This window comes from Equus quagga, chromosome 10 (assembly GCF_021613505.1).
Source record: "Equus quagga isolate Etosha38 chromosome 10, UCLA_HA_Equagga_1.0, whole genome shotgun sequence".
Lineage (NCBI taxonomy): Eukaryota > Metazoa > Chordata > Mammalia > Perissodactyla > Equidae > Equus > Equus quagga.
In genome coordinates, this window is record NC_060276.1 from 108,704,010 (window position 1) to 108,723,815 (window position 19,806).

Sequence of the window (19,806 nt, forward strand, 5' to 3'; positions counted from 1 at the left end):
AAAAAGTGACCATTTTAATCATTATGCTGAAAGACAAACCCTGAGTTGTAAGTATGTCCGTAAATCAAAGTCTTTCTGTTTCTCATCTGCCCATCAAAAAAAAAGAAGAAAATACCAGCTTTCATATTTGTGCTACAGGAAACAAAATTTATCTGAAAGTGCTATAAAGGCTACTGAGGAAAAAGATTCTTCTTAAGGGGATTACGTTTTTGTTTTTAATGGAGGAATAGACAGAACTGTAGCATACAGACAGCTCTGGGGACACATTTGTACTTAGCCTTCCAGGCACTTTCTGATACTGTAACTGTTTCATTATTGGGAAGGAACAACTACAAATTCAAAGTGATGTGGGGAATGATCAGCTAGAGCATCAGTACAGGTGGTGCCAGGTAACTCTTCTTGGTACGTACTTTCTCTTAATGCACTGATACCATTTTCTTACCCTGCTCCTTTGGGTCAAAGGGTATGAACATTAGTCCCTAATACTGCCAAACTAATATCCAAAACTCTATCATTTCACAGTTCCCTTCAGCAGTATATGAGAAAACCCACTCAATAACCATAACCCACACTAAATACAATCATTAAAACAAGTCTTTAGATGTCAATGAGACCCGAGAAGTGTTCCTTCTATCAACTGGTAAGTGAAATAAGGTCTACTAAGGTTAATATTTTTCTTACTAATCCATGGATGCAAAGCTGTTGCCAAATTTTGTTATAAATATTTTTCCAAGATTGTTGTAGTCATTGAATTATTTAAGGTTTTGTTGTAGTTGCTGTTGAATATAACTTACTATTACATAGTCAAATTTATTGATACATGCCCACTACTTTTGTGTGTATGTGTTTTGAATACTATTACCTGGAAATAAGGACTTAGAAAAGTTTTTTTCCAGCAAGATTAAATTTTGTTTCTACTCCTATTTTTCTAATATTTTCCACTGGAAACTTTATAACTTTTAGGTTGGATCTTTCCTAATTGTTTCATATGTTTTGTTCACTACTGCATCAGAAGTGCCGCAAATAGCAGGCACATAGTAGATGTTTGATAAATAGGTGTTTTATTCTTTTTATTACCTCCATTCTAGGTTTCTTTATCTTCTTTCCTTATCTCAGGCAACTTCTGCAATTTTTGCCTTGTTTCAGCTTGTTCTCCCTATAGAGGTCATATCTCCTTCTGGTTCTCCCTCAGAAGACATAACTTCATCTGCTTGTTACAAAAAATCATTTTTAGAACTATGTGTTGCTTTTAAATCTTCAGAGCAGTGTTTTCTTTATCTTCCCATGTCTTTTCATAAGGTGCCCCACCTTCTTAACTCATCCTTACTAAGATAGGAAGAAATCCAACAGGCCTGGCATCTGGCAGCAAAGAGGGTAGTTGAGTTTTTCACCACTAGAATTTCAAAGGCAGACTGATGCACCTGAGCCCGATTTCAAAACCTGGATTCCTAGCAAACATTCTCCTCACTGGGTTGGCTGGTCTGAGACTAGACCACCTGGGCAGGGTTCTCTCAATAAGCTGTTTGCTGAGCCCACACTTCCTAGCACATCCTGCTCCCACTACTCTACGTTCCCCACATCTTGCCATGGGAGTCTGTGACTCCTAGGATGCAACATGCCACTTCCAATCCTACTCTACTTCTTCCCTTACTGTATCTGAGGCATTTAGTCTCTGAAATGGTCCGGCAATACAGGTGCCGATGTGGGCTGGGGGGACAGAGAACTCCAGCTCCACAGGGTCAGATGATAGGTACCACTGTAGCTGGCTGCCTGTTTCCAGCCCCTGCGGGCATGAATCCAAGTCTTTTCCCACTCCTTTTAGATAGCTTGCCCTATTTTGGTTCAGAAAATAGAACAGCATGATGTTCATGGCTGTATTTTTCAATCCATCTCCCTGGACTTTGTCAATGATCTTCAACGTTTAATTTCTTAATTTATAGAACTTTTATGAGTTTTGTTTTTGTTTTTAAATATCTTCATGAGTATTTGACAGAGAGGTAGGAGGTGATACACCAAGTTTTATTACTTGTACTACCACCACCCTGAGATGCTACGCATAATACACCTATATTATGTGACATAATACCTATATCATTAGACAAAAAAGAAAAATATATGAAAAATAACTCTGAAGAACTGTGTTTTAAATTCAATTTATTCACAAAAGCATGCCAGTGCCCCCACAACGTCTGCAACAGAATGTCACCAGCTGTAGTTATCATGAGAGGCATAATTTGCTACTTGTTTCAATGCCTTACTTTGTTTAAACAATGAGCTAGTTAAAAGCTGACATTTTAAACAACAAACTAAGGATGTGATAAAATATATAAGTAAACATTAATGATAATTCCATACCTCACCCTTAATTTTGCCTCAGAATTGGAATTATATTGCTTTGGAATGCAAAAAGATAGAGTTCCTGAATTGTATTGCTATCTCCACAACTGCACAAGCTATATCAAGACATTTAACATTTTCCAGGGAGCCGGCCAATGGCTGAATGGTGAAGTTTGTGCACTCCACTTTGGCGTCCTGGGGTTTCACTGGTTCGATCCTGGCCATGGACGTGGCACTGTTCATCAGGCCATGCTGAGGTGGCATCCCACATAGCACAGCCAGAAGGACCTACAACTAGAACATACAACTGTGTACTGGGGGGCTTTGGGGAGAAGAAGGAAAAAAAAATGCATAAGATTGGCAACAGTTGTTAGCTCAGGTGCCAATCTAAAAAAAAAAAACATTTTCCAGAATAAATTTCCTCAGGTGAATAAAACCTTAAAGAACAAAAAATAAATTTTATGAGTAGTGACAAATAGAAAAATATCTGGAGGGCCTAGGCCTATATTTCCTCCAGCATTCTCAGGACATCCAACCCAGAAAAATCATGCCTCAATTATTGAACCACCATACTGGACACAGAGACTTTTACCCAAAACTCACTCCTGCTACTAACTGTCTAAAGCTCCCGAATCACTGGTTTATTCCCAGAATCAATTGTCCCTTCTTAAGATGTTGGCAAAGTAACTAATTGGTATTAATAATCATAAAATTTACTAACTTATTTAAAATGCAGTTACATAACTTGGTTTAATTATGCTCCGGAACAGCTAGTTCTCTAAACCGATCATACACTGTATAAGGCAGCAGCAGGAGTCATTGTTCTAAATGTTTTGCTCTGTAATTTAAAATATCCAACATGCATTATGAAACAGAATAGAAAAAATATTGATTTTATTTTACTCTACTGTTCATGGCTTAAACCATTCCAAAAGTTATACTCTACAGTTCATTGTCTACTTACTCTCTGAGGAAGCCCTTCCTTGGGGGAAATGGCTTATTTCTTCATCCAAATAGCAGGGAATGTAACTTGACTGCTAAAGCATTTAAAAATATTTCACTCCTGTTTTGTACGCAAATATCCCAACTGTCTAAGTGCTTTCATACACTGACATGCTCCTTCAGCAGCAGCAAAACTCTAGGAACACAGACACTATCACCTTATAGACCGATACGGTATCTGAAAAAGTAAGCTTTGCTCTAGGTTATTATTTTTAAGTACTTCCATGCCAGGCCCTGTGCTAAGTGCTTCCCATGTCTTATCTCATTTAATCTTCAAATCAATACTCTGAAGAGGATCTTATCATCATGCTCATTTTACAGATAAGGACATTCTGAGTTTCAATGAGGTTTCATAATCTGCCCCAAGATCATACAGCTAAGTAACAGAGCTAAGATTTTAAATCCAGGAAGACTTGGGGCCTGCCCCATGGCTGAGTGGTTAAGTTCGTGCACTCCGCTTTGGTGGCCCAGGGTTTCGCCGGTTCGGATCCTGGGCGTGACATGGCACCACTCATCAAGCCATACTGAGGTGGCATCCTACATAGCACAACCCGAAGGACCTACAACTAGAATACACAACTGTGTACTGGCGGCTTTGGGGAGAGGAAGGAGAAAAAAAAAAGATTGGCAACAGATGTTAGCTTAGGGCTGATCTTTAAAAGAATCCAGGAAGACTGATTCTGGAGGTCATTTCTCATCCATGGCCAAGCTATACTGTCCTTGCAAGCCACATATATAAATTTTGTTATTGAAAAACATACATTCTTAAAAACATTCACACACTGGAAAGACATCATTATTTCTCTTTTGTGTTTTCTCAAAAATATATGTTATTACCAACCAACGTTTTCAGAGTTTTCTAACAACGTCTGTTATAATATTTACACCTAAAAGTATATACAAATATTTCATTCTTTCCATCTTTATCTTTATTCTGACTTTTATTTCATGGAAACCTTCTAAAACAACTTAGACAAATTATTTAAGTTATTTTTACATTATGAGCAAAATTATAAAATGGGAGTAAATTCAAGCACGGGATACATTCCATGGTAGGTAGATACAATGAAGCTAATGTGTGTTTGCCAAGGACCATAGAAATACAAAACATTATCAAGGATATGCAATGATAAAAACTAGACTGTTTTCCAAGAAATCCCTTAAAGATCTTTACTTGACTTGTATTATTTATCACTTATAAACTACCGTAGTTTGCCAGTACTAAAAGTTAGATTCACTACTGAATTTGAGTACTTCAGACCGAATCAGGAAGGAAGCAATCTAGAGCAAAGAAAGGGAGCATTCTAGTCAGTCAGCTAAGAACCATTTATTGGGGCTCTGCTTTACATGAGGTTTTATGTGACATCCTAAGTTTGACATGAGTGAGTAAATGAAGCATCTCATATACACAGAAGCTTACACCCTGGTATGTAATAATGCATGACAGTAAGTTAAAATTTACAAGTTAAAAAGTACAACAAATGCTATATGATATGCCACAGGAGTTCAAAACAGATTGATCATGTAAAATATACAGAAAAAATATACACCACTTTCAGATTTAAGTTGATAATATGTTGGTTTATTTGCTTCTGATCTCTCTCTCTGAAATATAAAATGTCATAAATATACCTTTGTTCATTCTCATTCCTTCTCTCTCCAGAGGTAATTTCCATCCTGAAGTTGGTATGTACCATTCCCATGCACATTTTTATTACTACAAATGAATTTATCCATTAGTAATTTTACTGTTTTGTACATTGAAAATCATATAACTGGCATGATATTGTACACAGCTTTTGCAACAGCTTTTTTTTTTAAGCACAACATTGTGTATCTGAGATTTAAACATAAATCTAGTCCAGTGGTACTCAAGTGGGGATGATTGTGGCCCCCAGGAGACATCTGGCTATGCCTGAAGACGCTTTTGGTTGTTACAATGGGTAGAGGCTCCTGGTATCTAGGGGCTGAAGGCCAGGGATGCTGCTGAGTATCCTACAGTGCACAGGACAGCCCCACAACACGGAGTTACCTGTCCCTAAATGTCAAAAGTGCTGACATTGAGAAATGCTGCTCTAGTTTATTCATTTTAACTGTTTCGTGGTATTCCACTGTAAACACTCCCCTTTACAAGAGAGACTCACCACTTGTTGAGGAGATACAGTAAAGCTTTAGAAAAGACTAATATACCATGAAAAGAAATTTTAGTTGAAAATTAGATGATTAAAAGATTAATTCTCCAAAAATTAATATAGCTATTAATCATGGCACTAAAATATCTACACTCATCTTATTTTCATAACAAGGATTACTTTTACAATAACTTGTGTAATAAGGCTCCATTAAAACAGTGTGTAGTGAAATATACTAAAAGATACATAAAAAACACTATTGACTTTCTTTTGTTAAAAATTCAGTGATGTTTTTCACTTGGCCAAAAACAATTTAGCAGAGTCACACAAAATCTACACCAATAGCTAGCAAAACTGCTACAAAGGTTCACATTATAGGGATATTGTCACAGGAAATATTGGGGTAAACTCTAAACTGTTCATAATTTGTATGCTAAGAGTACTTTGAGAAAACCCTTAAATTTTGAAAAGTATTACAAGGAAAACTCATAATGAATTTACTTCATGCTCGGCCTCTAAAAAGAAGATAGTCTTATGAAAATATTAATACATAATCAAGAACATGAGATAGCATGCAGACAAAAAAGGCAGATGTGGGAAATGAGATCTTACAAAGTAAGAGTCATAGAAAACAACTGCCTTCAAGCCAAGTCAGTAATAAAATTTCTATGTAACAAAATCTATTTTTTCATTTATTTCCATTAAAATATCAAACACCTTCTACGCCCTCTGGGCTGGATCTGCCCTCCACAAATCTTTATTGAGATGTAAAATGAGAATAAATGGGTATAAAATACTTGGACAGAATGCCTAACCATTCCCTCATCTTCCCCCTCTGAATCTCGTCCTGTCCCCTGTCCCCATATCTCAGTCAATGCTAGCCAGAAATTTAGGATCACTCTTGACATCTCCCTTCTCTGCACCCCCAAATCCATCCAGTCTACCACCAAGTGCTGTTGATTTTTGCCTCCTAAATCTTTTTCAAATCGGTCCACAGTTCTTCTCTACCTGAGCACTACTATCCCAGTTCGAGTCCCTGGCATTCCCACCTGGAGTACCGCCTAGCCTCCTAAGCCTTCTAACATGTCCGCCACTCAGCAACCAGGCTCTTCATTTGGAAAAGGAAATCTGATTTCAACGCCCCACCATTTCCCTTAAAATTCTCTCCAAACTCTTCGGCCCTAGGGACTATGTCAAAGCCCCTCACATGGCCAACAAGGCTCATCCAGGGACCACTGGGATGCTCTCTAGCCTCCTCTCCCTAGGTCTCTCTTGCTTGATGAGCCCCCGTCATTCTCACTACGACCTCTCCTGCTAAACGGCCTGTTCCCTTCTCTGCTAAAAGCTTTGCCCTCTCTTGCCCCACTCAGCCTTACATTACCCCTCAGGCCTTGGCTCAATCCTTACTTCTTCAGGGAAGCCTTCCCACAGCCCCGGGACTAGGTCTGAAGCCTCATATGTTCTCTTAGACAACACCTCTCCTTCATAACTTTTATTAAAGTGGCATCTTCACACATTTATATGACCATCTGATAAAAGTCTGATTCTCCACACTGGACTGCAAGCATGTGGGTGAGAAAGAAATGTACGACTGGTCCAAAAGTGTGCTGAGCAAGAGAGAGGCAGATCCACGCAAATGTCTCACTGCACTGCATCGCCAATTCAACACGTCTGCCCTGCTGGCCGGGCCAGCTCAGCCTTCTCTGCGGACATCATTTACCAGCTCCACTACAGCGCCACAGAGAAACAGCTTTCCCTACCATAATTTTAAAAAGAAAAAGGACGTTCTTTGGTATACAAGGAATTAAAAAAGAAAAACAAGAACATGGAATACAAATATACACATTTACGTTTCTTTAAGGACAGTATATCCCTAGGAGAAATATTGAGAGACATTTGCTTCTTTCTCTCTTTAAAAAGTTTCAAAAAATAAAGAAAAGGAAGATAAGATCCTTCAAAATTTCATCTGGCCCTCCCCATAAGTCCTTTAGTAGGCAGGAATTTGACGAAGCTCTTAAAGTTCAGAAGGAATTGTACATACTGTCTTGATTAAAAACCTCTTTTGCTACTTGGCTACTCTGGCCTCCTGCAGATCTTAAAAATGCACTGCAGAACCAATATTGCTTTCTTTCTGTCAAACCTTTCTTCCACAGCATTGCTATAAAATGGCTGCAGTTACTAGGTTGCCAATATTTATCAAATTACATCAGAAGGCTTACCAAATTAAAAATTATTATTGATTTCTCCACCTACAACAATAAAATAAGGATTGTTCTCTTTCATCGTCACCTCTATTCCATTCTGTGACAAAAGTAATAAGATTTCCTCTAGCCTGGCAAAAAGTAACATGAAAACAGAGATGTCACATAACTACTAACATCTAACAGTTCTGCGGTGTGAGACATTCCCAGCGACAGAAACAGTCACAGACCTGGGAACTTGCTTACAGTGCTGTATAGTAACATGGTCACCAAAACCTGAGGGCAAACGTGCTACAAACATTCAGTCATTTTATTTTAGTGGCGCTTTGGGAAATGAAGGAAAAGGAGGAAAACTTGGGCTGATGGGGAAAAGAAAGAAGGGGAGAGCCTCTAGAGGTAAGACGTTAGAACATGAGTTTGGTGGGGAGAGAAAATCAAAGGGAGAGGCCCTCTTGAAAATGTAAGCCACATTCTTAAGAAGGCCACTGAATTCATGCAGTAAAGTCTAGAATGATTTTTAATTGAACATTAAAAGTGAATATATCCAGTAAGGCCATGAGACTTGGGGCCACCTAGATTGCTGACATTTGAATGCCACAAATATAAGAATAAAAAACATCAAAGTCTAGGACCATTTAGTTTATAAATGCAACAAACCCACATACCCAGAAAGCCTTTGTAAGTATTTCTAACATGGCTCAGTATAACTGTTAGTGGATCAGCATCAACCTGAAGGGATGCTGGCTGATGATGTCAGAGGGCGTAACCATGATGAACTAAGGAAACTAATTCATACAGACCTGTACACTTAAAATGGGTACATCTTACTGCATATAAGGTGGTATGCTTTTGTATGTAAATTATAACTCAATAAAGTTGATTTATAATGAATCACTTAAAAATCATTCACCTCATAGTTATAGACTAATATAAATTTACTGCCCTATGTTAATATTAGAGATTAGGTAATTAATAAAATGTTCACAAAATAAAATGTAGTTATCAAGATGAAAATGGGGGGTGGCCTGGTGGCGTAGTGGTTAAGTTTGTGCACTCTGCTTCAGCAGCCCGGGGTTCATGGGTTTGATCCCTTGTGTGGACCTACATACCACTCAACAAGCTATGCTGTGGCAGCATCCCACATACAAAATGGAGGAAGATTGGCACAGATGTTAGCTCAGGGCCAATCCTCCTCACCAAAAAAGAAAAAAGAAGAAGAAGATGAAAATAAAGCATCCAAAGAAGAATTTTCACTAACCCCTCTGGCAGAGCATATAGCAACTGTTTTTAATAGAAAGGGAGACAGGTGAACTTTCAAAAAACAATTTAGCTCTGTATTTACCGAGCATACAAAATTCAAAATATACTTGATTTTCATATAACCTACACTTTCAGACATTATATACAGACACTCTCAAACTACCTTGTTTACACCAAATTCAGACTATGGGATGTCAACAAATGAATGGAAATTTCAAAGAGTACCTGGTAACAATGTCTGCCCGAGAGTATTTCAGTTTAGTAATATTAACCATCATGTCTGTACTTTAGTTATTGTGCAACTGTTATAATTTTATTTTGTCCTTATTTTATAACAATGGATAGATAAGGAGAAAATGAAAATTCCACTTCTAGTGATCAAGTAATTGAGACAAAGATAGCATTAATTAGGCATGCCAAATGCAGGCAATCTACAACCTCAATCAGACAACCATTGGACTTAAGCTGCGCTCAACAGTGAACAAACAGTACAAAATTTAAATATATCCTCTAAATCTAAGATGTGCCAAGAAAATGTACCTCTTTAATTTTTCATAACTGATTTAACCTTGCTTTTCAAGCTCTGACGTTGACTTTAACTTGCATTTTATGGTAGCTCAGTCCTTTCTGGTTTAGAGTCTCTTTCAGATAAACGCCATTTTCCCCTCAGATTTTCTCGCTGCCTCTATCAAGATGGCAGCTGGGTGTATGGATGTGGGTGGGTTATATAATTTCATTGTGGTAAGGGAAGGGCTCTCAGATAAACACACATAGGTCTTTGTGCTGTCCCCTAGAGCTCTCTGGTCTCCAAGACAAGATTCCTTATAGGCCTGGACCCCGGACACTAGCCGATGTGGCTGTTGGATCCCATGGGTGCTGTGAACTCAGGTATGTGCTCTTGGCTTAGAGCCCAGGGGTCTGGCCTGGTTGTTTGGCTCCTTCTCAGCTTTAGTTGATGCTGAAGACATCTAGACTCTGCAATCTCATTTATACCCATGACCTGGCCACCAACTAGAGTCATAACGACGTTTTGATCAATGATAGATAGCATATACAATGGTGGTCCCATAAGATTAGTACCATATTGCCTAGGTGTGTAGTAGACTATACCATCTAGGTTTGTGTAAGTACACTCTATGATGTTTGCAGGACGACGAAATCACCTAATGACACATTTCTCAGAATGTATCGCTGTCCTTAAGCTATGCATGACTGTATAGTATTGGTATCAGCCTGCCCCTCAACACAGCATCCCCACTGACAGGTTTACTGGCTCTCAACCCAGCTACCTGGGGTGTGCAGTAACTTTGGGATTCCTTAGAATCCACTCACAAACTGAAGGAGGCCCAGGAATCCTCTCTCAACCTAACCATATCATCTCTGCTGTCACTGCTTCCATTGTGACAAGGCAACCTTGCAAGGCAGTTTCTTCCCTGAAGTCCAAGAGGGAAGTGGGGCATAAGTTTCCTTCACTTTTGGCTTTATCCTCAACCTACTGTCCCCCTAAACCCAGAATTTCAGTTCCCTGAGGCAGTGGGGGTGGGGGGAAGGGCATATCAAGACTTGCCTGCCCTGACTCTGTCTCTTCTGCCCACATTCCTTTAACACCTGGAAGGGCTATCTTTCATTTCTACTTTAAGTCTCAAAGGAATTTCCCCTACAAAGTGGCATTCATCCTACTCTCATACCTGGAACCATGATAGAAGAAAATAGTCAGGAGAGAAAAACCAATTTATTGACCAAAGATACATCACCAGGTATTCCAGAAATATTACTCCTGTTAAATGTATAAAGATGCAGGTATAATGATAGAAGAAAAGAACAAAGAAAGGTTTGAAATTAAACTAGGCTGATGATCAACATAAAAATACATGGTCCAGGGGCTGGCCCCGTGGCCGAGTGGTTAAGTTCGCACACTCCGCTGAAGGCGGACCAGTGTTTTGTTGGTTCGAATCCTGGGCGCAGACATGGCACTGCTCATCAAATCACACTGAGGCAGCGTCCCACATGCCACAACTAGAAGGACCCACAACGAAGAATATACAACTATGTACCGGGGGGCTTTGGGGAAAAAAAGGAAAAAAATAAAATCTTTAAAATTAAAAAAAAAAAAATACATGGTCCAAATGAAGACAAAAATCTATTGTTCTGTTGAACTAGTGATAGACAGCTTGCTACAGATTCCTTTATTGAAGGAAGAACAGACTGTGCCTAACTTTCTCAAGGCCAATTTTTCCAGTAAATTATGTAGATACCATCAAAGTCAGCATACTTAAGTTTTGCAGACACTGGTAAGTAAACAATGTACAGAAAGCTAACACTAGCAGAGCTACTGTAGAGGCCAGTTGCTCACTTCTTCCTGGGAGCCCTAACAAAAACCAGACCCATGAACATACACTCCTACCTTTTGCTGAAGTTAGAGACGGTATAGCTAAAATGGTTATAAAATCACGACTTAAGAATATCTGATTCTATTTTGCTTTTATTCATCAATAAGCTGATGAACTACGCATGTGCATATATAAAATACAAAACCTATAATTCTTGACTTTTGACAAATACTTTGCCCCAATTTTACATTTTCCTATAAAATAAGACAATGAGAGTACTGAAATCTGGTAAAGAAAGCCAACACACCAGGGTTTCGTTTTTTCCAATTCATGAGAAATATGCCTGGGTTTTAGGACAGAGATATGTTTAAGGAAACTTCAAAGTTCAAAAGCAACAGAAATTATGTTTTGTCTAATATCTTTAGGCTACTAAGGCATGAGGTCCTCAGGTACAGGATTACTATAATACTGCCAAGATGTGACAGACCGATAAGTACAGCAGGAGAAACTTAGAAGCTCTCTATTCAAATGACTGCACTGGATTACCTCCAGGGACCCCGTGAGCATGCTTTCTGACAGGCATGCTCACGCAGAAGCAGACAAGAAAACAGAATGGTACAAGCAAATTCTGAAAAAAGTTCCAAGTCACTGCTTTTTGCCATAACTATATCCACGTATAAAACTGAAAAATACATTCAACATACATAGCAACAATTTTTTTCTTCTCTTTTCTTAAAAACTTATTTTCAAAGTAACTGGTTAATTTAGTGAAAATTTGTTATATCTTATCTTATGGCTTATGGAGAAAACTAGAAAACACCAGATTCACTTTCTCTTACCATAAAAAGAGGTGAGTATCCAACATAAATCAGCAGCCTGTGATATTTTTGAAAGAGCTAAGTCTGCTTTATCTTTATATCCAAATACCCAGCACTTCATCTCACATATGCTAGGTATGTAATAAAATGTCCGTGGAAGCAAACTGTACATATTGTTACACAGGCACGGAAGAGGAACCGTTTACCACCATCACACAGGGAAGCTGGTCGACCTCATATATGCCACCTTGAGTGCTAAAGCAAAAAAGAGGTGGAGGAGGAAGAGAAAAAAATCCCCAAAGTGGTCGTGCCTTTGAAACAACTGTGGAATGTTAAGTCTCAAGCATCCAATGTCTCAAGAGAATTAGCCAAGAAACACTATAAACCTAACAAAATTCTTGTGTCTGGTTCCTTGACATCAAGATACCACTGAAGCATTGTAGTTGAAATCCTCTTCTAGCAACATTCTCCAAAGGTCTCAGTGAGGTCAGCAGTTTTGTACATAATAGATATTTCAAAATACTCTGCTGTCAATCACCAGACTGGGGAAAAGAAAGACGTATTATCTATCATGCGGCCTAGAGGCTTTCCGATGCTTCCATAAGTAAACAACTAACAGATAAGAAGATAATGGTAACTGCTATAACGAAAGCAAAACAGGGCAATTTCAACAGAGTATTTATTTGGGTGAGGGAGTACTGAAGGAGGTGATGCTTTCAGCTGTTACTTAAATGACAGGAAGCCAACCCTGCTACTTCTAGTGAATTCTTTTTTCTCCTTCAAAACTCTCCTTCAGGAAGCACTGCAGGATCCCCCAGCCTGTTTTCTGTGTTCCTCTTTTGTGGTCCCTAGCACCCTAGCCATACCTCCAACCACAACTGCACTGGAATCTGTGATTTGCCATTTGGCTGCCCTTCTCACCCTAGACCATAATTAAGATCTACGAGCATAGGCACTTCACGCAACTCTGGGCCCTTAAGACCTAGCAGAAAGGCACTCCTGGGCCAGCCCTGGTGGCCTAATGGTTAAGTTTGACACACTCTGCTTCAGCAGTCTGGGTTCGGTTCCCGGGCATGGACCTACAACACTCCCCTGTCATGCTGTGGCCATGCTGTGGTAGTGGCTCATATACAAAAAGAGGAAGAATGGCAGCAGATTTTAGCTCAGGGCAAATCTTCCTCAGCAAAAAAACAAAGGAAAGAAAGGCAGTTCAAAGGAGTGGGATGGATGAGTTAGGCAGTTTAGCTGCCCTAAGAACCTCTTAAGGATATTTCAGGGACCAAGAAGAAAGGAGGCAATGGATACACAAGACAGAAATGAGATATGTAAATTTTACTGTAACTAAAAACATCACAGAAAATAAAGAATGAAATACTATTTTGCTAAAAAGACCAATCACCTGAGTTTTGAAAATGAATGAGCTGTTTTTTTGACATTTTCATTCTCTGACAGCCTGTGAACTCCTCAAGGGCAGAGACCACATCCCAATCACTATGCTGTCACGTGACTTTTCCTTCTAGAATGTGGGCTTTCTACAATCACTAATCATGTCCTTCTTGTCCTTCAGCCAAACATCCAGTAACACTTGCTACAGCAGATGCCTTAACAAATGTCTGCTTAATGAATTAATTTTAAGTTTTAAAGCTCACTCCTGTGGTTTATCTTGAGCTAGAACTAACAAAGATTCTTTATATACCAACAAAGAATGCATTCAAACAGCATGGATGATAAATCAATTATAAATTTGAAAAAGATATCCGCTTCAGATAATCACATAGTGATTCAGATAAATCACATAGTGGGCATGTGCCTGCAGCAATTTAAGAGTCAATGGTATGAAAAAAATGCAAATCAATGGATGACTTTAGGAGAAATTATACATTATTCTCTAACAAAACATGGCAGAAATTTTATATTTAATAGTCTATGTTTATAAGGAATAGAACAAACTGTTAGATTATACTACCAAGTACATCAAATATGTATGTAAATGAAACTTCATTCCACATTTTAAGTGAATGGAAAAATTTAAACATTTTCACTGAAAAAGCAAGAGAAAGGGCAGTTTGAATCTTTTCTGAACAGAGGAACATGGCTACACTATAACTGCTTTACAATAAGCCCCTAAAGGAGAATTTCAGTCTAATGGCACAGATAATATTTATATAAAGACTTGTGAATCATGTCCTTCTAAGTTATTCTACTACCTGCATTTGAACAAAAAGGCACCTAAAGCAATAGAAAATATCGCAAGTGTATAAGAAAAATCTGATATATAATAGATGTGTATAATGAAAAATAATCTGGTTAAATTTTCTAAATAAACAAAAAAGGAGAAATTTCTAATAAAATCATTATTTCTTACTTTCAGAAACAAATCAAAAAATCTCATTAGAGGATGATACCCCAAATAGTTTAAAACATAAGATATGTACTGGTTGAGTTATTTTTCATACTCCTGTTGCCAGATCTATCTATGTGGTTTCATAAGAAAGAAAACAAAAAGTGTTTGTAACTAGAAACACTCTTTAATTACATCTAATTTTGTGATACCTTTTAGAAGCCCAGAAGCACTTCTTTCAGACACAATCTTGACTTCAAACAAATAATAACAAAGCAAAGCAAAACTCAAAGGTTGTTACACACCCAGAAGAAGGGCAAGAACTTCAGATCTAGAAGCAAATTGCCTGGATTTGAATCCTGGCTCTATCACCTACCAGCTCAGTGACCTTAGGCAAGATACTTAACTTCTCAGTGCCTCAATTACCTTTTTTGAAAATTAGGTTTAACAATACCACTTATTCCTCAGGTTGCTATTAGGACTGAATGAGAGGATACAAGTAAAATGCTCAGAACAACACATGAGCTAAATGTTATTACCATCATCAGGGAGAAAGTTCAAAATGCCCTACTTTGGGGCATTCCCAAATCACCAAAGCAAGTTTCCAAAGGAACTCAGAGAGCATGAAGTTTGTCCCTGACGGCTCCTCCTGCCCCTGGAGAGAACTAACAGGACTTACTGTTATAAAGTCCAGACTCACAAAGGCAGTAGAGCTGAACTTCCCATCCAACAGGTTAACCTCAGAGAGAGCTGACGTTCCTCCGGGACTGGGAGGATCACAGGGCTCTGGGTTCTGCATGAAGCAGAGGGCTGTCCGGGACTTGTCGGACAGTGGTGGTACTTGGAGAGATTCCTCCAGTCTGATCACGAAGCACCACAGCCTGGAGAGGTGAGGTCTGAGACACAATGCCCACTGGACAGCAGCCCCTGGCAAAAAATGGTAACTCAGGTAACAATGGTAACCATGGTAATAACAAGGTACTGAGGGACTAGGCCCCTTCCCCATTTGCCTGGTACCTATACACCAAAGGAGGCTTATCAGTCAATGAGAGGCAAAAGAGCTCCACTAATATCACAAGCTTGGTGGTGTGGAGCTAGATTTAGTTTTCTCTCTAAAATAAAGAATTCTGTTTTCTACCTGAGTGTCATGGGGCAAACTGAAACCTATTTCACAGTTCCTTGAACTCTACAAAACTGTGAGGTGTCTGAAGGTAAGGACTATGTCTCAGTCCTATCTATAGTCCCCGAGGTCAATCACAGTGCCTGATACACGGTATATTTGAAGAATGGACTGATGTTATTATCATATAAAGCAGTGTTTATAGAATTTTCACACACATGGAGACTTCTAGTTTAGGTAAAGATGGAGTAGCCCCATTCCTCCCAGATTCTTCTTAAAACTAAAAATCCCCGTACATAACACACAAACAAGCACAGGAAGACAAAGTGGAAAGGAGGAGGACGACTGCCTCGGGACTTCGGGACTTGAGGAACACCACGGCAGCGCGTTCTGTGGGTTTCCTCATTGTTTTCCATGTTTCCCTGACAGGGTGCTGCAGAAGCCTCCAACCTGGAACCCACAAGAGGCAAATATAAAAAAGTGCCAAGAAAAGCCTGCTCCCACAGCCAAAAGACCAGGAAAAGGATGGGCTAAGAACAGAAAATCTTTGGGGCAATATTCACCCTACTCTAGGCAAACATCAATGGGAAAACTGCACCACCTTCCCACTGAGGTTTCAGTGGGGCTAATCAGGTAGACACTCTTACACACACACACACACACACACACACACACACACTCACTCACTCACTCACTCACATACACTCCTAAAAAGCAGGCAGCACTGCTCCAGCTCACTGGCCTGGTGCTGTCCCTATAGGCAGGGCTGAGTGGGGAGCTAATCTTCCATCCCCTGCCTGGCAGAAGCAGGCAGCACTCCCATTCCCCACCTTGTGGTGTTGGCGGGTCCAGTTAGGAGCTGATCTTCCATCTCCCCCAAGTCCCCTGCCAGGGTAGTGTCTGCAGGATGGACCAGAGGCAATAAGGCAGTATGAATCAGGGGTCCACTTTTGCTGGGAAGGTGTTAGCAGGGCCAAGCGAGGACCTGATGATCTACCTCACCAGTCTGCAAGGAGGCAGTGGGAGTAAGAGCAACACTTCTGCAGAGGTTGTATCAGGGGGCCAAGTGGGAAGCTGAACAGCCACACACCGCCAGCCCTCATTCTATGCCTCAACAGGGAGGCTGCCTGCTAAACAAAAAAGATCAAGGATCCAGAGTCTTGTAATACCCAAAATGACCATGGGGAAGGTGAACAGAGACACATCCCTGGCCCTCATTCTATCCCTCAACAGGGAAGCTGCCTGCTAAAGAAAAAAGATTAAGGATCCACAGTCTTGTAATATCTAAAATGACCAGGATGCAATCAAAACTCACTCGTCATACCAAGGACCATGAAAGTCACAACTTGAATGAGAAAACACAAGAGACATCAACATCAAGATGAATCAGATGTTGAAATTATCTGACGAGGATTTTAAAGCAACCCTAATAAAACCACTTCAACAAGCAACCCAGAAATGCCCATGGACACAGAGAAAAAAATAGCCCCAACAAAAGCCTGCTTCTCTCAAGCTAAAGGACCAGGAAAGGAGAAGCCTAGTAAGATGGAAAACTTTTAGACAATACCACTCTACTCCAGCCAAATGAAACAGTGAAAATTGTGGCTCCATTCACACTAGCAAAGGCAGAGTGGGGAGCATGTCTTGCCCCCTGCCAGGGTAGTGTCAGCGGAGGCCATGTGGGGAGCAGTAACAAGGCATACCTGCCCCTCCTAGCCAGGGTGGCCAGCAGAGGCCTAGTGGGGAGCCGAACTCCCACCCACACCAGTAACAAGAAACACCCCCTGCCCCCCAGTAGGTGTCAATGGAGGCAGAGTGAGGAAACTGAACCACCATCCCCATCTGGCACCCCTCCCCCCCTTTGCCAGAGCAGTGCCAAAGGAGGCCAGATAAAACAGAAGATTAACTAAGATCCAGAGTCTAATGACATAACATCCAAAATGTCCAGGATTCAATAGGAAATCACTTATACTAAGAACCAGGAAAACCTCAACATGAATGAGAAAAGACTATCAAGAGATGCTAACACAGGGATGTCAGAATTATCTGACAAAGATTTCAAAGCAACCAACATAGAAAGAGGAAGTCTCAAAGAAAATTTTAATTTTATAGAACTTAATGAAAATATACCAAATTATGTGGGATGCAGCTAAAGCAGTACTAAGAAAGAAATTGATAGCACTAAATGTATACATTAGAAAAGAGGAAAGGTCTCAAATCAATAATCTAAATTCTTACCTCAATACTAGACAGGGAAAATAAACCCAAAGAAAGAAGGAAGGAAATAACAGACCAGAAACTATAGACCAATATCTCTCATGAACTCAGGCAGAAAAATCCTCAACAAAATATTAGTAAATCAAATCCAGTGATGTATAATAAGAACTATATATGCCATGACCAAGTTGGATTTATTCCAGATATGCAAAGCTGATTCAACATTTGAAAATCATTATCAACAGGGTATAGAAGGAAAATCATATGATCATATCAACTGAGGCAATAAAAGAATTTGACAAAATCCAACACCCATTCATGATTAAAAAAACTCTCTGGCAAACTAGGAATAGAAGATAATTTCAACTTGATAAATATCATCCACAAAACCCTACAGCTAACATGACATTTAATGGTGAAAGACTTAATGTTTTTTCTGTAAGATTAGGAACAAGACAAGAATGTCTGCTTTCATCACTGTTACTTAACACAGTATTAGAAGTTCTAATTAGAGTAATAAGCCAAAAAAAAGAAATAAAAAGCATACAGATTGTAAATGAAGGAATAAAACTGACACTATTTACTGATGACATGATCGTCTACATAGAAAATCCCAAGGAATCAACAAAAAAGCTCCTAGAACTAGTGAGTTTAGATAGGTTGTAGGATACAAGATGATCAACACACAAAAATCAATCATATTTCACCTTATGACCCAGCCATCCCACTACTGGGTATCTATCCTAAGAACCTGAAATCAGCAATTCCAAAAGTCCCATGCACTCCTATGTTCATTGCAGCATTATTCACAATAGCCAAGTCATGGAACCAACCTAAGTGCCCAGCAAGTGATGATTGGATAAAGAAGATATGGTATATATATATACAATGGAATACTACTCAGCCATAAAAAAGGACAAAGTCGTCCCATTCACAACAACATGGATAGACCTTGAGGGTATTATGTCGAGTGAAATAAGCCAGACAGAGAAAGATGAACTCTGTATGACTCCACTCATAGGTGGTAGTTAACATATAGACAAAGAGAACTGATCAGTGGTTACCAGGGGAAAGGGGGGGGTGGGGGGAGGGCACTAGGGGTGAAGTGGTGTACCTACAACGTGACTAGTAATGATGTACAACTGTAATTTCACAAAGTTGTTAACTATCATAATCTTAATAAAAAATCAATATTTCTATATACAAACAACAAAAATGTGAAGACAGAAATTAAAAACAAAATACCATTTACAATTGCTCCAAAGAAATTAAAGTCAGATACAAACCTAATGAAATATGTATAGGATCTTTATCCTAAAAATTATAACATTGATGAAAAAAATTGAATAAAATCTACATAGTGAGAAACATATTGTACTCATGTATTAGAAGATTCAACAAGATGCCAATTCTCCCCAAATTGATATATAGATTTAATGCAATTCCTACCAAAATCCCAGCAAGTGTTTTACAGACATAGGCAAGTTTATTCTAAAATTGAAATGGAAAGGCACATGGCCTGGAATAGCTAAAGAAATTTTGAAAAAGCAGAATAAAGTGGGAGGAATCATTATACCTGATATTAAGGCTTACTATAGCCAGCCCTGGTGGTCCAGCGGTTAAGATTCGGCACTGTCAACACTGCAGCCCAGGTTTGTTTCCTGGTCAGGGAATCACAAAACCCATTAGTCAGTTGTCATACTGTGGTGGCTGCATGTTACTGTGATGCTGAAAGCTATGACACTGGGATTTCAAATACCAGCAGGGTCACCCATGGTGGACAGGCTTCAGTGGAGCTTCCAGACTAAGACAGACGTGGCCACTCACTTCTGAAAAAATTGGCCATGACAACCCTGTGAAGAGCAGCAGAGCACTGGCTGATATAGCACCAGAAGGTAAGAGGATGGCACAAAAAGACCAGGCAGGGTTTGCTCTTCTATATACAGGGTCACCAGGAGTCAGAATGGACTTGACAGTACTAACAACAAAAGACTTACTACAGAGCTACATGACAGAAATTAAGACAGTATGATACCAGCAGAAGGATA

At 39.4% G+C, this 19,806-nt stretch overlaps 1 protein-coding gene across 7 annotated transcripts in view; it reads right to left on the reverse strand.

Moving 5' to 3' along the window:
• CDKL5 (cyclin dependent kinase like 5) overlaps window positions 1-19,806 on the reverse strand; it is a 178,711-nt gene that overhangs the window by 70,031 nt on the left and 88,874 nt on the right. The window contains exon 1 of one of the 7 annotated variants that reach the window (XM_046673368.1): window positions 19,335-19,377. The exons of the other annotated variants lie outside the window; for them this stretch is intronic. The gene's annotated coding sequence lies outside the window, so the exon portion shown is untranslated. Of the gene's footprint in view, window positions 1-19,334; window positions 19,378-19,806 lie in introns of those variants that run through there. 7 annotated transcript variants of the gene reach the window in all.